The following is a 20,783-nucleotide window of genomic DNA, read 5'->3' on the forward strand; positions in this document are numbered from 1 at the left end:
TGAGATTGCTGAATTCTTACAAAAGTCTTGTGTTGACTTGCCCATGAATGGGATACCAGGTGGCAATGCTATGCCTTTAACTGACCCATGAAGAATGTTTATTCTAAGGAAAACCCGGAGGTTGGTTTTAATCTGTCTTCCTGCAGTATTCCACCTGCAGCTTTCTTTCCATTTCTCATCTCCTCTAGCCATATCCTCTGCTTTTGCTTCAAGTCCAGTGGTTTCAGGCTGTCCCTAAGCCCAAGGATCTCTCTTTTCTGACTGTCCCTGTTCAGGGGCCAACATTCTCAGGACACTGCCTGTCTATATTCTTTCTTATTTAAGATACTTGCCTGTTTTCAGTGGATTGGACTCTGAGAATTAGGCTCATTGGTACAAATTGGTGAATGTGCTTATCCATTCCAGGTACCTGTTTGAATTTTAGCAAAGACAATATTGGAGTGAATCTAAATGCAGGAAGCTTCAGGTATGGTAGCAGAATTCTTACATAAAGCAGAATTACTTTTTCTACTTGAAACTTACTTATTGCCTACTCATCTGAGTAGCTTTATGAGGCAGAGTTTAAAAGGTTGGCCATTGCCTGAATTTACAGCTTCATCTCTTATTAGATATGTGACCTCATGAAAATTATCTAAGCTTGTTTTGCTTAATAAGGTTATCTATCTCATAGGTTTGTGGTAAAGATTAAACAAGACCATATATGTAAAGGGCTTCTCTGGGTATCTCCCACACAGTAAATGCTCAGTAAAGGTTAGCTGTTGTCATTTCTATTTAAGTATCATCTTGAAGCACTTGGGAATACTAATGAATAAAACAAAATTCAGTCTTACTTTTTAAGTTCAAGAAATACCTTTGTTGCTCTGGTTCAACTAGCAAAGGTTGAATAATTACTAGATTGGAGCTGCTTAAAGAAGCATGTGACTCGTGTTTTCTGGTCTGGTAGCCAGGAGTTTGGCTGCAGGTTTTTCTTATTAGCTGCTTCAAATTGTGCTCTGTGTAATATGATGGGGCCCATGCTGATTTGGATGCTTAGTGTGTGCTTGTGCACGTGAAGGGAATAATGCTGTCTTCTCCAAGATGAAAGGCAAAATTAGCTTTTGAATTGGCGTTTGCATTACAAAGAATAGTACAACTGTTCACCCTGCCTCTTATTCCAGTCATATGTTAAGTGGGTGATTAAATATCTCTATTTCTAGTCCTAGTGCAATTTTTAATATCTATTCTTTTCTTCACATAGTTCAAATTGTTGTGAGAGTCATATATTTACCTTAAAATGTAAACAATGATTAATTAGTTGCCAGTAAATGTACTGTGGTAATAGAAATACAATAAATGCAAATTAATGCTGGTTATTCACTTTATTCCTAATTTGATGGTGTTGAAATGATGAAAGTCACAGGCCTTGTTGCTTACCTTCATAGAATTGATATATAGTATTCCTGAAAAAGCACTTATAAAGTATATATTTTTTCTCATTTAATTTTCCATAAATTTAATGATGGCTGCCTGAAAAAAAAAAAGTATACTTTTCTGGCATAGAAGTTACCACTGAAATGAGTAGAAATGAAGATTTTTGAAACTAGATATTAGGTTCTTGAGCCATTTTGTTGCCCTGTTACCTAAAAACTCTGTTCCTAGTGAGGCAAATAAAAATATCTGTTGATTATGATGATGATGTACCATTCAATAGCTATTTTCAGGTTGGTTGATTGATATAGCTCTGACCCTCATGAAATTCCTTAGCAATAGAGCCCAGAGCATGACTTGACTCCCTCCTGGGAGCTGTAGTTATTAGGAACAGCAGCTCTTTTCAGATCAGTTGCTAAATATTTCATCTACTTTCAGAAAATCGGACTAAAATACAGTTCACTGCTCTTCAAGCAGTATAGGCTCTTACCATGCCTTCAGGGATGCCAAACTACTACAGCTGTGGGGATCATGACATTTCAAAGGGTTATTAAAGCATAACATATTATGTTATATGGTAGCAATGGACCACTTCTCATTTCTTTTTGAAATAAAAAGAATGTAAAAGTGAAGAAAATGTGAGTATATCCCTAGAAGTAAAACTATATCTTTCTGATAAACTATCACCAATAATTTCAGAATGAGGAAAAGATTAATGTTTTGGCATTATGGATAAATGGCTAATCTTTGTGAAAAACCTAATTGTGGCAACCTCATGAAATATATTTATAATACCAGGTAGACAAAGCCAATGAGATTTATGTCAGATTTTCTCACCCTGATTCAGCAGAAGAAAAATATTAGTTTTACTTGTGACTCTGGTTCCATTCCAGCACTTGGTAGATACTATTAGCTTTTGTTCTAAGAACTATGCAGGTTAATCTTGTGATAAAGAGAAGTAGACACAGCTATAACAAAACTAAAGATAAGCACAACTACCCCCACAGGTCTGTTTGCCTGTGTTTTGATTTTTGTAGGAATTTCTGCAGTGGAACCGTATTTTGTCTTCACTAAAGATCAGTCCTCCTGTAGGCAACGTCTGCTGCTACCTAATTATCCATGTACCCTTTTGCTGAGTTGAAGCAATCCTTTCAGGCTGAACAATTTTTTTTATATGACTTAACTTCATTTCTTCTGACTTCGAATTTACATAATATTTCTTGTGAACAAAATCATCACACTGAAAAGGGTAGAAACCATTTTGGGAGGGCCCTCAAGTGTAGAGCAAGTTCTCCCACATGAGGCTCTGCTCACTCCTTTCTTGGCTCTCTTTGGGGACTTCAGTCTGGGCTTTTTCTAAATGATTGGCTTTCATTACTTAAAGGGTCAAAGAGATGGCTCTTCTCATCACCGCCAGAAAAGCTTCTGCTCTGTGCTCACAGCTTTTATTTCTTTGAAGCCTCTGTGCACTGTTTCCACTTGACCAAAACCACAGGGAGTTCAATTATCAAAGAATCACTCCCTTCTGAGAATTCTTAAAGGAAAATACTTCCATTCTGAGATAAGACAGCAAATACAATCAGTTCCCCATTCACTCTGTAGGATGCTAAACAATGTCAAATTGAATTCTCTGTAGTGGGAAGTTTGGAGCGGACTTTTTTCAGCTACAGACACATCCATATAATGTCAGTGGGGGCAGTATTGCTAATTCATCCTTGTGTCACGTCTGGGACAATTTTGAATGCCAGACTGACTTCTCCCTCTCCCCAGGACATTATTGAGCCATTCCCATGGCTCTGCATTGGCACACTCCAATGCTTCCTGTCAGCAGGGCTAATGTCTTATTAAAAAGGGGTGAGGGGAGGAGGGTACATCTTGTGATGCAGCATACCATAGTTGTTAAGATAGACACTTATTGAAACAAATATGCTTTGAAATGACACTTGGGGATCTTCTTTACTAATACAGAGATTTATATTGCAATAGAATTTTGAAAATTAAAGAAGAAAAAGACACTATGATTTGTTCAAGGTCCATTATATGTCAGGCATTTGTTGTCTCATTTAATCATAACCACAGTCCTGGAAGGTAGACCTTTGTGTTTCACTCTTTATGAAGGAGAAAAGGGCTCCAGTGAACTAAAAAACTTGCCCAATGTCACAAGAATCAGTGTTTGAACCCGAGCCTCCCAGATTACTCATTCTGTGTGCATTTCACTGACCTGCTCACTTTACACTAACATTTTAGTGGTAGGAAAATAAATCTGTCTTACAAAATTTAGACATTACAAAACCAGATTCTCGGTTACTGGATGCAGACCTGAAAGTATAAGAACACAAAATCCATAGGTGAGAGTACTATGTTCATTGTTCTATGAAGAATGGAATTAAAGTTGAGGACACAGACCAAAGAATAAAGTTGATCCTCAGGATATTCCCAGGAGTGTGGCTAAATAATAAATGAGAATCAACTCTTTGATATTTTTTTTTAGGAAATATGACTACCTGTTTAATGTTCTAATTTAGTAGTTAGAGTGAGAGTATACACACACACACACACACACGCACACACACATACACTTCAAAGGGACACATACAGAATGTTGTCCATTCCAGTATCTCCAAACTCCCACTCAGAAGGAGTTGTAGCTATGAATGTAGAGTCTAAAATCTGACTATTGGATCATCCTGATGCCAGGATATACTAGATGAATGACTTTGGGAAAATTACATAGGCATCTTAGCATGATTTTTCTCTTGTATTAAACCATTAGTATGGTTTTCCTATTGCATTAATAGTAATGCAAAAACCACAATTACCTTTGCACAAACCTAATATGAATTAGAGGTAAAAATATCTAACTCATATAGATGTATATCAGATAGGATGTATGTGTTGTGAGCAACAGAAATCTCAACTAAAAACAATAATTTTACCCTCATGGAACTGAATATTCCAAGAATTGATCTGGTTTAAGGTGTGGCTTCACTCAGGACTCAAACAAGGTCATCAGAATCCACTTCTAGAATCTGGTTCCTTCCTATTTTGGCTCCAAAAACAGGCATACAGTGGGCCTCTGGCATATATTGACTACAGCAGTTTCAAGCTCCAAATCGTTATGTCCAGTGAAGAACATGTGAATCTATGCACTAGAATTCCCAGAGTATGTATTAAGGCTCATTGTTATTGAACTAGCTTACACTATATACTTACCCCTAAATCAATTACTGTGACCATTTGATGAGATACTCTGGTTTTAGCTATGATATTCTTAATAGAGGACTGGGCTGAATAGCATATACAGGGTACTTAAACTTAGAGGTTTGGATACAATTACCAGGAAGTATAGTGTCAAACCAAATAACAGACAAAAAGAAGCTCTTTAAAAGAAAATAATATTTATTTGGGTAGGAGCATCAAAATGGGAATGTGTGTGCCATAGTAAATTATGTGGGTATTCTGGGTGATAAAGACAAAGTTTAAAAAAAAATAAGGAAGATTGCATAATTGTTTTGAGATAACTATCCTGGACTACAAGGATCGATAATAAGGGTTGTGCCAGTCGGAGACTGGAGAGGCAGCTGCTGGGCAGATATTCTTGCAGAAATACTTTTTGTGTGAGGTTGAGATGGCCTTTATGCAAGGTTGTGATTTTTAAGTCTTTTGTGATAGTTCTTGTTATCAGACATTCATGCATGAGAAGCCTCTCTTCATGGTTTTCCCCAGCTTCATTTTTCAGAGCTTTTAATGTAAGTGATTCCATTTTGATTCTGACAACTTTCACAGTAGATAGAGAAGAAAGAAGGCCCAGACTTTGAGAATTATAACACTTTAATATTAAAAGGTTGAGAGAAGAAAAACCACAAGTGGAAACCAAGAAAGAGTAATCAATGAGATAGGATAAATAACCAAGAGAATATCACATCTGTAATCCCAGCGCTTTGGGAGGCCGAGGTGGGTGGATCACAAGGTCAGTTGATTGAGACCATCCTGGCTAACACGGTGAAAACCCGTCTCTATTAAAAACACAAAAAAATTAGCCTGGCGTGGTGGCAGGCGCCTGTAGTCCCAGCTACTCGGGAGGCTGAGGCCGGAGAACGGCGTGAACCCGTGGGGGCGGAGTTTGCAGTGCGCTGAGATTGCGCCACTACACTCTAGCCTCCGCGATAGAGAGAAACTCTGTCTCAAACAACAACAACAACAACAACAACAACAACAACAGAAACCAAGAGAATATGTTATCCTCAGAGCCAAGTCAATCACTTATAGGAGGACAGAATGACTAACTGACTGAAATACTACTGATACATTAAGCAAAAGCAGGACCTACATCTAAGAAGTAACAAGATCCTTGATGACTTTGGTAACAATGATTTCCGTGATGTGGTGGGAGCAAAAGTCTGATTGCCATGGGTTTATAGAAAAGAGAGGAGAGAAATTGGAAAAATAGATAGAGCTTTCAAGAGGTTTATTGCAAAAAGGGGCAAAGAAACGGGAGCTGGTGAAATGGGTGGAGTAATGAAAAGTTTTCTCTAAGATGGGAGAAATAACATTATATTTCAGTGATGGTAAGAATATTCGGTAACGACTAAAAAGTTACTGATGAAGGAGAGAGGGGAGAGCTACTAAAGTGACACCCCAAAGGAGGTGAGAGGAGATGGGATGCAGTAGAGGGATGGGCTTTGGATAGAAGCATGGACAGGTCACTTGAAGTAGCTGTATAGAAGGGAGGGTGGCAGGTCCTGATAGGTTGGCGGCTAGATGTCATAGTGGGATTCTGGGGAAGGCGCCTATGGTTGCTCCAAGTTTCTTCGTGAAGTAAGAAGGAAGGTCATAAGCTGAGAGTGAGAATGGAGAAAGAGGTATTGGGGATTTTCAGAGAGAAGAGAAATCATAAAATGTATATATATTTTTTAGGACAATGGAAGACTGAATGGACACAGGGGATGTAGAATATGATTATTGAGCAGCATTTTAAGGGCCTATAGGTAGCTATTTTCATGAATTAAAATAAGATCTATCAGCTTATTTGTTTGTTTTTTCCCAGCTACATCTAATTTCTTAAGTACAGGAATGGAGTTAGAAAAGAGTTTGATTTAGCCAGGACTGTGGTATCAGCACTAAAATGAAGTGGAAAAGAGGCGAGTGAATCAGGGAATAGGGATTTCATGTCACCTTTTTGGCTTAAACTTCTGACTTCTCTTCCGAAAATTACTGCAACAATTTCCTAAATGACGTCTTTGCCTTAACGCTGCTCCTCTTACATTCCTTCTCAGCATTGGAGCCAGAATGATTTTTCTGAAGAACAAATTTGAGATTGCTCTCTTCTTTAAAACTCTTTAATAGTTACCCACTGCCATAAGGATAAAGTCCAAAACTTCTTAACATAGTTTCTATGGACCTTTTTGATCTGGCCTTTGCTTATTTTTTAAACCCAATTTCTTTCCATTTCCTCTTTGCACTCTTGAATTCAACCAAAATTAATGGATTTTAATGCCATGCTCTTCCTAGCTTCTGGAACAATCTTCTCTTATGTTCACATTCTTTTCCCGGGTAACTCCCATTTGTCTGTCAGGACTCAGTTTAAAACATTGATTCATCCAGGTGATTGTCTCTGCAATCCCAAGGCTGTTTGTTGTCCTCCATTCTTGTTGGCTTTTACTCAAAAGATTTCCTTTGAAGAATGTTTTTGCCCTATTTAAAAATGAAAAAAAAAAAAAAAACTTGGAATAATACTAATCTAGATTCTAGATTAATCTTTTCATTTCACAGGTTCAAATCCATAGGTAATTAGTGGGAGAGCCAATTATCTCAGTAGCCTCAATTCCTTTTTCTTTCATTCCAGTTTCTTTCCATTCATGTAACTGTGATCACTCCCCTGACTGCTGCAGTTTCTTTATTCTCAAATATTCACACTTACAGAGTGCATGGTACCATAACTAGACCTCTGATGAGCAGGATCATAGCTGCTTTCAAAAAACTTCTACTCTCACAGGGAGAGAGTTATCAACTAATCATTATTACATCATGGAGGTGATGCAATATTAGGGAATATGCATAATATGTGCCTAATTTCTAATTCTAGTTTATTGTTGATTATTTTCTTGTGTGTTGATTTCATTGATCAAACTGTAAATTCTTTGCACACAAAGTGCATCTTTGGTTTTTTTGTGTGTCTTTCATCATTTCTGCTTAATGTCTAGGATAGGGTCTGCCTCCTACCAGGACCTTAATAAAACTTACTGATAGAATGCACTAATTCACTGCTTTCTAGTTCCTGTAAAGCAATGAATGTTTGGCTATACCAAGCAAGGAATGTAAAGAAATTTCTGAATCAGGTTGCCTCTAATCCTATTAAAAATGATAAAAATTATATTGAAGAAAGTTCTTCAACTTAAAAGAGATAGTGATATCATACTAATAATTTCTAACACTGAGTCATGTGCTCCCCAAAGTACTTTATTTATGCTACTTAATTTAATGGTCACAATAAACCAATTCTGTCATTATTATTATTATCGTTTTACAAATGAAGATACTAAAACACAGACTTTGAAGAACCTTTTAAAATCGCATGGCCAAAAAATTACAGAACTGGGATTTTAACCTAGGCAATCTGACTTATTGCACATATTTAATAAAATTACTGTTTTCCTTCAGGTGCCAATTAGCAGACCAGAACATCTTTTTCAGGCCCTGTTTTTTCAAAAACTTACTTTGTCTTAGGCAGGATGATTATATCTGGTTTGAAGGATTATATTATATTCACATATAGGGTCTTCCTATACTGATAGTATATTATATATACTACAGTTATGTCTGATTAGAGACATTTCCTTATATTTTGAGCAACACTCATAGTTTTACCACTGCTGGCATTAAAATGATTACAATGCATGTGATCATTTACATTTTCTGAAGCTGATAATTAAATTAGAAACTTTGAAAATCAGATTTTTTTTTTTCTGGAAGAATTGAAAAGAATAATTGAATCAGAAGAATTGAAAACCTGATTAATCTGCATGAAATGCATTTGAGTATTTTCCCCAAATAAAGCTATTACTAATTTAAAATATTTTCTGCATCATGAGGTCAGTCTGTTATGCAGTGATTAATAGTTAAAGCAGTTTGTTTTCCATCACACAGAAGCTAATATTAGATAACCTCTACTCATAAGCAGACAGGCTACTTTAAGCTTTCCTTTCAGAACTGGGCCAACTCTCCAGAGAACCCAGGCTCCCTTATTTGGAGATGGATCTATAAATTGACTGATATTCACACATACCAAAAAGGCTCTTGGGAAAGCCTTTGAGAAGGTCAACCCCCCCACAGGCTACTCACTAAAAGATAAATGAAGGAAAACAGTTTTTATTAGACATTTACTTTTTTGGATAAAGGTAGAAGTTCATGCTCACAAATAGGATCTTCTTATAGCATACTATAGTCACATCTAAAATCCTTCTCTGCTTACAGTATACTATCCTATATTCTTGAATTTGGACTTAGGATTCATGGTTCTGCTGCTAGGACAGCCCTATGCTACACATTTTCCTATAATATTTAAAGTGTCTTAGAGGTGTTTCAGATGTTTTAGACAGCTGCCCTCACCTTTCAGTCAGCTAAAGGGCAAATGGAAAGCACTATTGCCACTGCTAAAGAAAAAAGACTGAGAATATAAAGACGATAAAGATTTTTAAAGAACAAATGGCAACTTAACAAGACAAGCAGCGGTCAAATGTGCAAGAAAATCAGTAAAAAGCTATTGCTTTTTGAAACATCAGAGAAGTTCCTGCTTTAAAGTCTTAATCTTGTTAAGATAAGAATTTGTCAATCAGCTCAGTGGGAAAATTGGATTATACTTTGACCCATGGTTGGATGAGTTGCAGATTATCTTTCAGAACAAGAAATTAAATAAAACTAAATTCAATAAATTCAATTCTTCCTTGATGTAGGACATAAATATTCTCTAGCCACCATCTTTTCCCTTTTCCTCCCTTCCTTCCTTCCTTCCTTCCTTCCTTTTCCAAAAAAGATAAAATGCTGCTTATACAAAGACTTTCTCCAGGGAATGAGCAAAGTCATTCTCCAGGAAAAAAAAAAAAAAAATCCTCTACCCAATTGTCAGAGGCGTTCAAACCAGAGTGACTCCATTTTGAATGAGGGCTAGAAAAATGAGGCTGAGACCTGCTGGGCTGCATTCCCAGAAAATTAGGCATTCCTAGCCTCTAGACATTTACAGTTAAGGGAACAAATTAATAATGTTTACTAAACAGATCCAGACTGGGGAGTGTCCAGATATCTCCATATCTGAAGAACAAAGGCATTCTTATTTTGCTTTAAAGATATTAATATCGATTCTTGAAAATATAGTGATTAAGAAAATTAATCCTTTATCACAAACCCTTGTAGCAGAGCACATCTCCCCATATAAACAAGCATTGTGCCCATGGTGGACGTGTTCCTCCTCTTACTTTCGGGAACATCCTACTCTTGTCTATGGAGTAGCTGTTCTTTCAATACTTTACTCTCTTAATAAACTTGCTTTTACTTTGCACTACAGACTCACCATGGATTCTTTCTTGCTCAAGATCCAAGAACCCTTTCTTGGAGTCTGGATTGAGGCTCCTTTCCTGTAACACAGTTATTACTTAAAATCCTTCCATTATAGTTTTTTCTTCTCTCCGTTATAGTCCTTTGCATTTACATAGTCTTGTTGATTTTTCAGTCACTCTTATAGACATCGGTGATTGTCTGCTTAAAGGCTATTTCCCTTTTCTTACTAATGAAACTCTTCTGTCTTTAGGTGTTAGTATTCCTTTCCCTGAAGGTATGCTTTGAGAAAGGCTAGCCTTTGCTACAGGGCAGAAATCTTGATAACCCATTATGTTTATTAGATAATTATGGCTTGACTAAGCCAATGTCGGTAATTCCATTGCCTACTGATCAGAATGGGTTAAGAAGTAGCATGTGACCTAATTCAGGCCATTGGAGACCTAATTCTCCAATGAAACATAAGGAGATGGCTGAGGATTCAGAAAAAGGTTTTTTAGATCTTAAATGATACACAAGGATTTCTTTTATTTTCCCTCTTTTTCCACCTCTGGACATTGCTGTTTATGCATGTACTGCTATACCCATTTTGAGTCTGTGATAAGAGCTGGCTAACAAAATGAGAATAGCAGAATGGAAAATAAACCTATGAGTACTGATTTTTTTTTTCAAAAGAAATCACATTTCATCAAAACAATTTGAAACAACAAATAAATTATACTTATTTATTCATAAATAAAACAATTATTTATGAAGAAATAACATCAATATTTATTGATAGACATAAAAAATAAGTTTTCAAGTGGTTTTAAGGATTAAAAGAGAAACTACACAATATCAGAACAAGCCAAGGAAATACATTTCTTCATCCTTTCTGGCACACAGTAGGTTCTGTTGGGGCTCAGAACTCTATTCCCCAAAGACTGGCAGTTTGACAGGCTGAAAGGCCTTGGAAGCTGCCACAGAATCAAGGTCCTTCTAACCTTGTCTCGTCTCTTCCCTTCTCCCCAAGCACAAGGAAGGACTTTCTGGAATCTACTTCTCTGACCAAGAAAGCTTCTTTCCAAAAGAAATGCAGTTGTCTTGAGACTTCTTCCCTAGGGATCTGATCAGCTAACCAGAAAAGAGCAACCACCAGAGAAGAGATTGTGAGTAAAAACCACACCCCAGAGACTTTTTATCTGTTCTTCTAAGGGCAGCTCCAAAAGTTTACCTGGGGAACTCTGTCTACATATTAAGAGTACCTTTGCTCCTATGCAGCACTGTCCCTCACCTTCCCATAAGGTTTGTCACCCACTTCCCAGGTTTATACATCTCTCTTCCATGAAGAGAATATTTAAGCCCAATCATCTGTCTCCTCTTCAAGTTCATATTTTGTCTGGCTTCCATCAACACTTGTGCATGTAATAGTAATGAATTTGGTCTACTTTTCCCTTGTTAGCCCATTTTACGTTATAGGGATGTTTGTCATAACGTTTTATAAGGGGGAGAAAAAAGATCATCCCATGTCTTCCCCTATAATTTTCAGTATATCACTAATCAGATTCTTGTTTATCCTTTTTGTTTTGGTATTTTGTTGTATGTGGGTACCCTGTAAATGTTTGATACTGTTGCTGTCCATATAGAAGAGTCTTCTGAGTTAGGTCACTGCTGTTGGATTTCAGTCAGTGAAGAATGTGTAAGTCAGGAATGTGCGTAAAATCACCTTCCTACCTCTCCCTCTTAATCTTCTATGATTCCTCAAACCCATTTGAATCTTTAGCTAAACACCATCAGTATATTTCTTTGACACTGATATCCTCTCTTCTACTTCAGTGCCACTGTCTATTGTATGTGACGTAACCCTATGCTACCTCTGCTGCTCCTATCAGTGGATGTAGCCTTCAAGTGATATTCGTGGGATTTGTGGAGTCACTGAACAATAGAAAAATCTGTTTTCAACTCTGATTACAAGAATGTAATGATTCTTCCTAAAATAAAAGGAGAAATCCTTCTCTTTAGCAACATAGGAGAGGATGAAAACAAAAATGCAGCTACTGTTCTGAGCAAAGAGAAGAAAAGCCATTTCAAGAGTTAATGAGTAAAGTTTTTATTCAGCAAGCAATTTCAGAGCAGATGGGTTGGGGGAGGATAAAGGAAGAAAGCAAAGCCTTTGTAGAAACCATTTGGTTAAGACTTAGTTCTTGAAACAAACTGAATAATAGCAGGGACTCAACAGTAAGTCTTCTAACAGGATAAAATGAGGCTCCATCACAGACAGCATGCATTTGCACACTGGAGTGCACCAGGAGAAGCAGAACTTGGAAGAAACGGTTTCTTACAGCTTCCTTAACTCAGAGAGTGATTTCAATAATTCTCAAAAAGTTCTTTCTGACTGGGCGCAGTGGCTTACACCTGTAATCCCAGCACTTTGGTAGGCTGAGACCGGCGGATCATGATGTCAGGAGTTCAAGACCAGCCTGGCCAACATGGTGAAACCCCGTCCCTACTAAAACTACAAAAATTAGCTGGACACGGTGGTGTGTGCCTGTAATCCCAGCTACTTGGGAGGCTGAGCCAGGAGAATTGCTTAACCAGGAACCTGGAGGCAGAGATTGCGGTGAGCCGAGATCACACCACTGCGCTCCAGCCTGGGCTGTAGAGCAAGATTCCATCTCAAAAAAAAAAAAAAAAAAAAAAAAAAAAAGTTCTTGTGGTGTTCACAAAATTCATCCAGGTATTTTGAAGCATAAGTACTTTTACTGGGTACTTACTCCTACTGTTTTTAATAGGTGCTATAAATTAGCAAAATAAAACGATCCAAACTCTGATAGGTCAGGGTCCATTAGGAAACAAAAAGCTATCAAAATAGGGTTCATTTGAGGAGCGGTTAATAAAGGTTAATAAAGGGGACATTTATAAAAGTATCAGCAAGAGAAGTCACAAGAGCATGCTTGGGACCTTTCTAAACTCCCACTAGTATTATTTTTATCTTCTTACCTGGCTGTTCATTTGTATCCTTTAAGGTATCTTTTGTAATAAACTAGTAATCTTGCAAGTAAACTGTTTTCCTGAATTGTGAGCTGCTTTAGCAAATGATGGAAAGTGAGCAGGGGGTCATGGGAACCTTCAATTTGTAGCCAAGTTGAACAAAATATTGGGCAACCTGGCGATCTACCACTTGAAGTTGGCATCTGAAGGGGGGGAGGGAGACGGGTGGGCAGCCATGTGGGTCTGAATCCTTAACCTATGGGGTCTGTGCTAACTACCGGGTGTTAATGTCAGAATTACTTTTTATGGGAAACCCACACATCTTGTGTCAAAAGTGTTCCATGTTGAATGTATCGAGAAAAAAATAGTTTTTTTTTTTTTTTTTTCTTGAACAGCTAGTAACAGCAGGATGATATTGCCACCCCAAGGTCTAAAGGGACAAAGGGACAGAGAAGTCACTGGAACCCAGAGAGAAGGTCACCTGTCAGGAGCCATGACCATTGGTAGAGGGATTCTCATAGGGATAACAAGAATTGCAACAGGCTTTAGGCATAATTATAGTTAGAAACTGACCAGGGTGTGCTTTGACCCGCCTCCCTGAAACTGCTGAGTAACTGAGAGTCATGTAGCATGCTGACCACCTAATCCCTAACTGTTCCTATAGATAGAATCTCTGGCACTGGACCTTTTAACCCAAGAATTGCTTAAAGTGTTTTTCAGATCCCGAATTCGCAGAATGGCTGACACTAGGCTGTCTGAAGACCCCCACCAAAGAACTGACTCAGCACAGGAATGCAGTTTCGTCTTCCTGTTCCACAATTTCACCCCTCACTTCTCAACCAATCAGTGATCACCACAATACCCATCACCTGCCCAGACTCTTTAAAAGCCCTAACCACAAACCTCTCAAGGAGGCAGATTGGAGGTTTCTTCTGGTCTCTTCAATTGACTGCATGATGATTGATTATTAAACTCTTTCTCTGCTGCAACCCCCAGTGTCTCAATATATTGACTAATTGCATCAGGCAAAGGACTTGTTATGGTTACAGTATGCAGCCAGTCCTGACTGGCTCTTCAGGGAAGAAGCTGAGGGAATACTTTTCCTAACCTCCCTCTCTTTCTTCACTCTGATATTCTGCTGGTCCTTCCTATAGACTGAACCCAGCCAGAAGGACAAGAGGCAGAGGAGCTTGTTGATCCAGTTCATGGAGGTCAGCCTGCTGCAAGATGGGGGATAAGGGGAAACTAGAGATGACTACCGTGATTCATATTAGGATACCTCCTTCATAAGCTTTAATGGTTTAAATCTGAGTGTACTTGTAGTACATCTGAACACAGTATTTATTCTACCCAAAATGCCTCTTAATTCTCCAGTCTTCTAAGTCACAGCAACCTCACCTCTGCTAACCCAAGCTCCATCTGGCTAAAGATCTAGTTCAAGACTTAAATCAAGTGTTCCTTCCCCAGGAAGGTAGTGTCTGTTTGTGTCTATCCCTGATGACTAGCTGAACCAGTTAGAATTAAGATCAGCTGCATAAAGAGAAACACCTAATAGGAGAATGGCTTAAATGTGATAGAAGTTTGTTCCTTACTTATGTAAATTTGATCTACTTAGAAAGATCCACAAATCTCAAGGAACTGTCCTGTAGAAAATGAATGAACTCACTCCATGTGCTAGGATCCCAGGTCAAAGCAGAGTTGGTCTACAAAGCTCATAATTGTCAGCTCACAACTTTAAGATGGAGAAAAAAAAAATAGTTTCTACAGGCTTGTAATAATGTCCAAATAATAATGTAAAATAAAAAACATAGAACAATGGTGGGAGAAAAGGACTTGAGAAACATTGCAAATACATTTTTTTAATAGTACGCAAGAAATGTAGAGAAAAAGGGATCTAGTCATGCCAGCTCTTTGAAAATAGCTCTCCAAATAATTTGTTCTCCAATAAGGGTAACGATTGCCTAATTATATGGTTCTCCAATTATAAGTACATTTGAGGAACTGGCACAGGAGGATAGGAAGAATTCTGCTAATGATGGTCAATGTTTTCAAACTACATAAAACCTTGGGTAATAGTTGAATGCAGACCCATTTACCCAGTTAACTTGGCTAATTGTACTAACTGCCAAGTAATTGGGGACGCTGTAACCCTGCAAACAGACATCACAAACAAGAGAATCATGTTTTCTTTGGTCAAATAATATCGGACTTCATTTGAAAAAGAGGTAACTTACAGAGAGACGTCTTGCTATCTGCTGTTACTGCCCTGGATTTTATCCAATTATATTGGCTACTCTATTTCAGTACTAATTTCAAGAATGTGCTATTCAGAGGACTGAGAGGAGAGAGAAAGAGAGCTGTGTCACATGCTGCTTCTTAATTCTCAGATAACTTCAGAGCAAGTTAAGCTCCATTTTAAAATGAATATTACAGACAATCATTTTGGAGAAACTAATTTTGCTCATTAGTATTTTTTTCAGTGATTCTTACAATGGTGGGGGCACTTCATATGAATACGGTGATTGTGCTCTGGAATGTGGTTGGGATTTTGTCAGTGGTCTAAACACTTCTACTCTGACTTTCTTGATGACTCTTGCTCCTGCTGTTGCTCTCTCCATTCCTTCCCACCCCAATTCCCCAGAATTCTGCTTATACCTCATATTAAGTAATATATAGAGTTTTAGAAATCATTTTGTGGAGAAATAATCTAAATATAGCTTCTGGAAGAAAATAATTTGAACTCTCAGGAGAGGGAAAGGAGGTTGAATATTTAGATAGGTTTACACTTGAACACCAACTTTATTAGCTTACGAGAATCCAAGAAAGGAAAGAAAAGAAAGGAAGAAAGGGAGAGAGGGAGGGAGGGCAGGAGGAAGGAAGGACAAGAGTAAGGATGAGTGGGATGGAGGGAGAGAAGAGAGAAAAATATCCTTCAAATCACAGGAGTGTTTGTGAACAACTAACTCAGTGAACTGATCCTGACCAGTACTATGGCATTTGAGATTCAAGATAGCAATCGTATCATAACTTTTGAAAGATATTTTACAAATCAAGAAAGCAAAACTTTCAAAGAGGAATGTAACATTGCTCCATAACATTTAGAGATTTATTTGGTAGAATTCTGAAGAATTTCATTCAATTGGCAGAGACTTAACACATTATACCTATCCATTAAGTCTGAAGAGAAGAGGTGAGAATAAAATTCTAACTAGATTTTTTTTACTGCTTTTGCTGCCATAAAAGGAAAATATGTCTCTCTACTGATTCAACATTGGTGTATGGCTTGTTTTATAGAACAAAATTTAAAGTAGTCTTGACTGTGCAGGAGTTTTCTACAGGTGTTCCAGAAAAGAAGTATGAATTCTCGTTTAAATGTTAATTCCCAAATAAAAAAGCACCAGGTTTGCTTTCATATGTCTTGGTGGAAATCAGCTAGAAACAGTTTATCTGTCCTTGAAAAAACATTTTTAAATTGGCTGTAAAGTTTCATCTTCCAGATGGGCAGCCTTAAGCGGGCCCTGCTGAGATGGCACATTAAAGGCCTAAATATGCCATCCGTCTACACATGAATTCCCCAGGTTGACAGTAAATATTTAAAGAGTTGCTGGTGTGTCACGAAAACAGAACTGCACCTTGCGTCTTTGTAGGATGGTTTATAAATAAATCTGTTTTCTACTTTTTCTTGTCTAATCATTTTTATTTAAAGGAGCTAAGCCAGCTGCATTTAAGGGCTCACCAGTACCTTGAGCCACATAGCTGAGTTACATCACCATCAGAAGCTACAAATAGCTGCCATTGTGTTCTATGGATGCTACCAATATTCATTCATATTTCCAGCAGAAAACACTGCTCTCTCTTACGGATGTAAAATGATACCACTTGCTCAGCAGTGAGACTATAGTTATATTCACTCATTCACATGCAAACACTGTTCTAGGCTCTGTTAAGTACTGAGTCTACAAAAACGATACTAGCAATCATGATAATGATAATGTTTATATCAACAGCTAAGCAACCACTGTCATCCACTGAGTAACCACTGTGTGGTAGGCATAGCCTTTTACTTAATACTTACGTAGGATTTTATTTAATCCTCTCAAAAGTATTTGAGGTGGATATAACCTTAGTTTTATAGATATGAAATCTTCAGCTCAAAGACAATAATGTTGTTATTGCCCTACAATGGTCAACCATGGAACTAAGATATGTTCTTCTAATGCGAAACTTACTGTATTTTTCTATTCATTTTAAACAAGTCAGTTACATTGATTATAAGGAAGGCACTTGCGTCTGACATAGATTGACCCATACTGAATGATGACAGACTGATCCCAAAGGCTCTAGCTATATAGGGGAAGGATGACTGCTAGGTGCAAAAAAAAAAAAAAAAAAAAAAAAAATAGGAGAAGGCAGATGAGAGAAAGCAAAGTGTATTGATTCGATGAGGAATGCTATGTGTAGTGAGAGATACAGAGTGATACCAATCTAAGTCTTCATCTGGATTTCTTGAAAGTTTTAGACTCCAGAATTACCAAAGACTTCCTTTTAATTCTGGACAACAATAGAAAGACTTGCTGCTGCTTATTGAGTGCTAACTCTGAATTAGGAATTGTACCAAGCGCTTACATACTCCATTCAATTCAATCGTACCAAATGCAACTGTGGGAGGTAAGTATATGTGCTTTTATGGTTTACTAAGGCTTGGTGAGACAAAGTGGTTGCTTTAAGTTCATATAGTTTGTAATTGCACACCCAGGATTTGAATCCAGTCAGTGTTCTTCATCACTATGCCTACTGTCTCCTATATAACTATATAACTAAGACAAGAGAAGAGTTATTTCACACAGAATTATATTCTACCCTTGACTTAATCTCCATCACCCTGAGACATTTCAGATAGGAATCAAATACAGAAAAAGTTGTGTTCACTCAATGAATGTATTGTGAGATGACATTTTAGCAGTCTAAATTTCATTGTTCAAAACTCCATGTTTTGTGTATGGGAGGTGATGGCAAATTTTAATATAGGGTGTATTTAGTGCATCTTGAGTTTAACTTCCATTTTTAAAGGCAATAATCTATTATATGGTATTTTTTAATGTAAGAAGCAAATTTCTATACTTGCTGAACAGACAACTGCATATCTAAAGACAATATTTTGCCAGCGATTAAGCTAATTATAATAACAACTAATATTTATTGAGCACTTACTACATGATAAGCATTCAGATATTTTATTTAATCTTGACAAAAAGATGATCAGGAACATCTGAAATCTTCTACAAAACAAATATTTTTAAGAACCTACTATGTGTTCATAAAACTCATATTCTAGAAGAAGTTGAAGTAGTTAACTAAATATCTCAACGTGAAGAAGTAAGTAATTGAGGAAAGAAATCAGAAAAAGGAGTCATTTTTTGTGCCATACTATCTTGAAGTTCTCTCTCTGAAATAATTTACTTTAGAATAACTTCAGGGCCAGTGATAAGAACAAACTTCACATTGAAAGATACCCACAATTCACACACATAATAATGCAATAATGACTTTGCTGTTTCAGAAGGTAGAACAACCTAACGTTGCTTTGAATATGTTTTGTTAAAAACAATTGAATATGTTCCAATGTTCAAAGCTGATGATTACAAAATTATTTATGTAATTGAAATATTCTTATTTTAAATAAAATATTAAAATATCCTTTTCAATAACACAAAATATTTCAGCAAGTGGGTGAGAAGCAGAGGCAATTTGAAGATGATGCCCCAACAAAACTTCTTTCTAAAATTCCACTCCTATTTTTTCTTTTATTTTTATCTAAATTAATGCACGTGAAAGTTGTACTTACCTCTTTCTGCTTTTGTTGTCATTTTTACTACCAGTGAAATATCACTAAGTTGTCAAATGTTGATCTTTTGTGGAGTAGAATATTCAAGTGCAAACAGAAGGGAGATGCATAACCAGCAAACTGGATCAACTGTGCAGTATGAAGGAAAATAGCTTCTGTTGCTTTTTTTGTTTCATTCATATCACATACAGTATTCATTGAAGGAAAAGCAAATAATCACCCCCAAATTCTGCTGTGAAATAACTGCAAAAACATTTATGTTTATTATGGTTCTCTATCCTTTTTTATGCATATAAACACAAAATACATGCAATATATGTGCTAATAATAAAATTGATTTTTAATTTAATATTTTATAAAATTTTTTCAATATCAATGAACATAAAACTACATCATGAGTTTTTTCTATGTGCATAGCATTCTGTTCTGTCATAGGATATTAATCATCTTTATTTGCAGGTCTTTGTTTTTCCCCCAAATTTTCAATATTATGGATAATATAGCAAAAATATAATACATAAATGTCATTATATATAAACATACATCTATATATATAAAACAATATTTTTATATAACTATATAAGTAGGCATATAAAATAAAATTTACCAGAAGTAAAATTGTTAAATCAGATACTATGCTCATTCAAATGGAGTAATACATACTACCAAAATGTCTACCAAAAAGATGGTATCATTTTACATCCCTAACAACAGAATGTAAAAGTACTGTACTAATGTTACTACATCTTGCTAAGACCTGGTATTACCATGCTTTTAAAACTCTCCCATACTGAGAAGTAAAATATAATGTACTTTTCTTTTAAATGTGCATTTCTTTAATTTCTAGTGAATTTGAACATACCATATAGTTCATGAATTAGCATTTTATATATGTGCCCACTGTTTTGTCTTTTGTTAAATAAACAAATTATTTGCCATGTGTATTGCAAACATACTTTAGTTTGTCATTTACATTTATTTTTATGGTAGTTTTTATTTCAAGAAATATATTTGAATTTGTTCAATCTAATTTATATTCCTAACCGATAGTTCATTGCAAACTGCTTAAAATGAAACTCATAAATGGAATCACATGTGATCAAATGTGCTTTGGCAGTTGAGTCCGAGAGTTTTCACTATTAGTAGATTTTTCTACTATCACTAGCTAGAGCATTAAGAGAACTTTGCTATCATTTCCTAGTATTTTCCATGCTCAGTCATTAAAACTTCAAAAGCCATGGTAGAAAATAAAACTGAAACTTCATGGATAGATGAAATAAAATTGAGCTAGTTATAAATACAGCATTTTTTATATTAACTTGATGCACTTACTTCACTAGAGGTCTGGTTAATCAGCCCAATCCTTTATACTTCCGAACTTTAGATTCCCCCTTTGCTAGCTAAACTCATATTGTTGTATAACATGACATTTAAATACCTTAGAGATCACTTGTCTCTTCATTTCTCAAATGACATTAACAACTCACATAAGTTGTTAATAACTTGATCAAGATTACTCTGTAGCAAGATTAAAAACTAGGTCTTTGGATTTTTACACTGCATTATACTTCTCTTCCATGGGTCAACATCGGAGATATTTGCTGATTTTAATTTCAATAAATTGTTTGAATTTTGAAAAAAACAAAAAACAAAAGTAAAATTCTGTGGCGGATCAACACATTGAGAGAGAATCCTAGAGAGAGAATATGTTCCTTTGTTGACCAGAGTCCAGAATAAGACTTTTCAGTTGCTTTATTGCTACTCCCAGCCCAGGAATCCAGGTTTTAATCAACAGTCCTAAGAGAAAGAGGCACCCTACCTGAGAAAGAAATAGAAACTGAATTCACATTTTTAAAGGAAATTCTTCATGAAAGATTGAGATATTATAAAATAAGCAAAATTTCCAAAACCCTGGGCAGAGGACTAGAACTCAGTCTCATGGTTCAGGTGATTTGAAATATATCTGCAAAAGGAGCACCAAAATGTAGCTGACAAGGGCAAAATAAAGTAA

At 36.4% G+C, this 20,783-nt stretch overlaps 1 long non-coding RNA gene across 1 annotated transcript; it reads right to left on the bottom strand.

The window, feature by feature from the left end:
• Positions 1–6,728: 6,728 nt before the first annotated feature.
• Positions 6,729–18,939, bottom strand: LOC115892602. The gene is made up of 2 exons (XR_004052467.1): positions 18,773–18,939; positions 6,729–7,101 (listed from the first exon to the last, which is right to left on the bottom strand). It is a non-coding gene; the product is annotated as an uncharacterized LOC115892602 (long non-coding RNA).
• Positions 18,940–20,783: the final 1,844 nt, after the last annotated feature.

Source organism: Rhinopithecus roxellana, chromosome 2 (assembly GCF_007565055.1).
Source record: "Rhinopithecus roxellana isolate Shanxi Qingling chromosome 2, ASM756505v1, whole genome shotgun sequence".
Lineage (NCBI taxonomy): Eukaryota > Metazoa > Chordata > Mammalia > Primates > Cercopithecidae > Rhinopithecus > Rhinopithecus roxellana.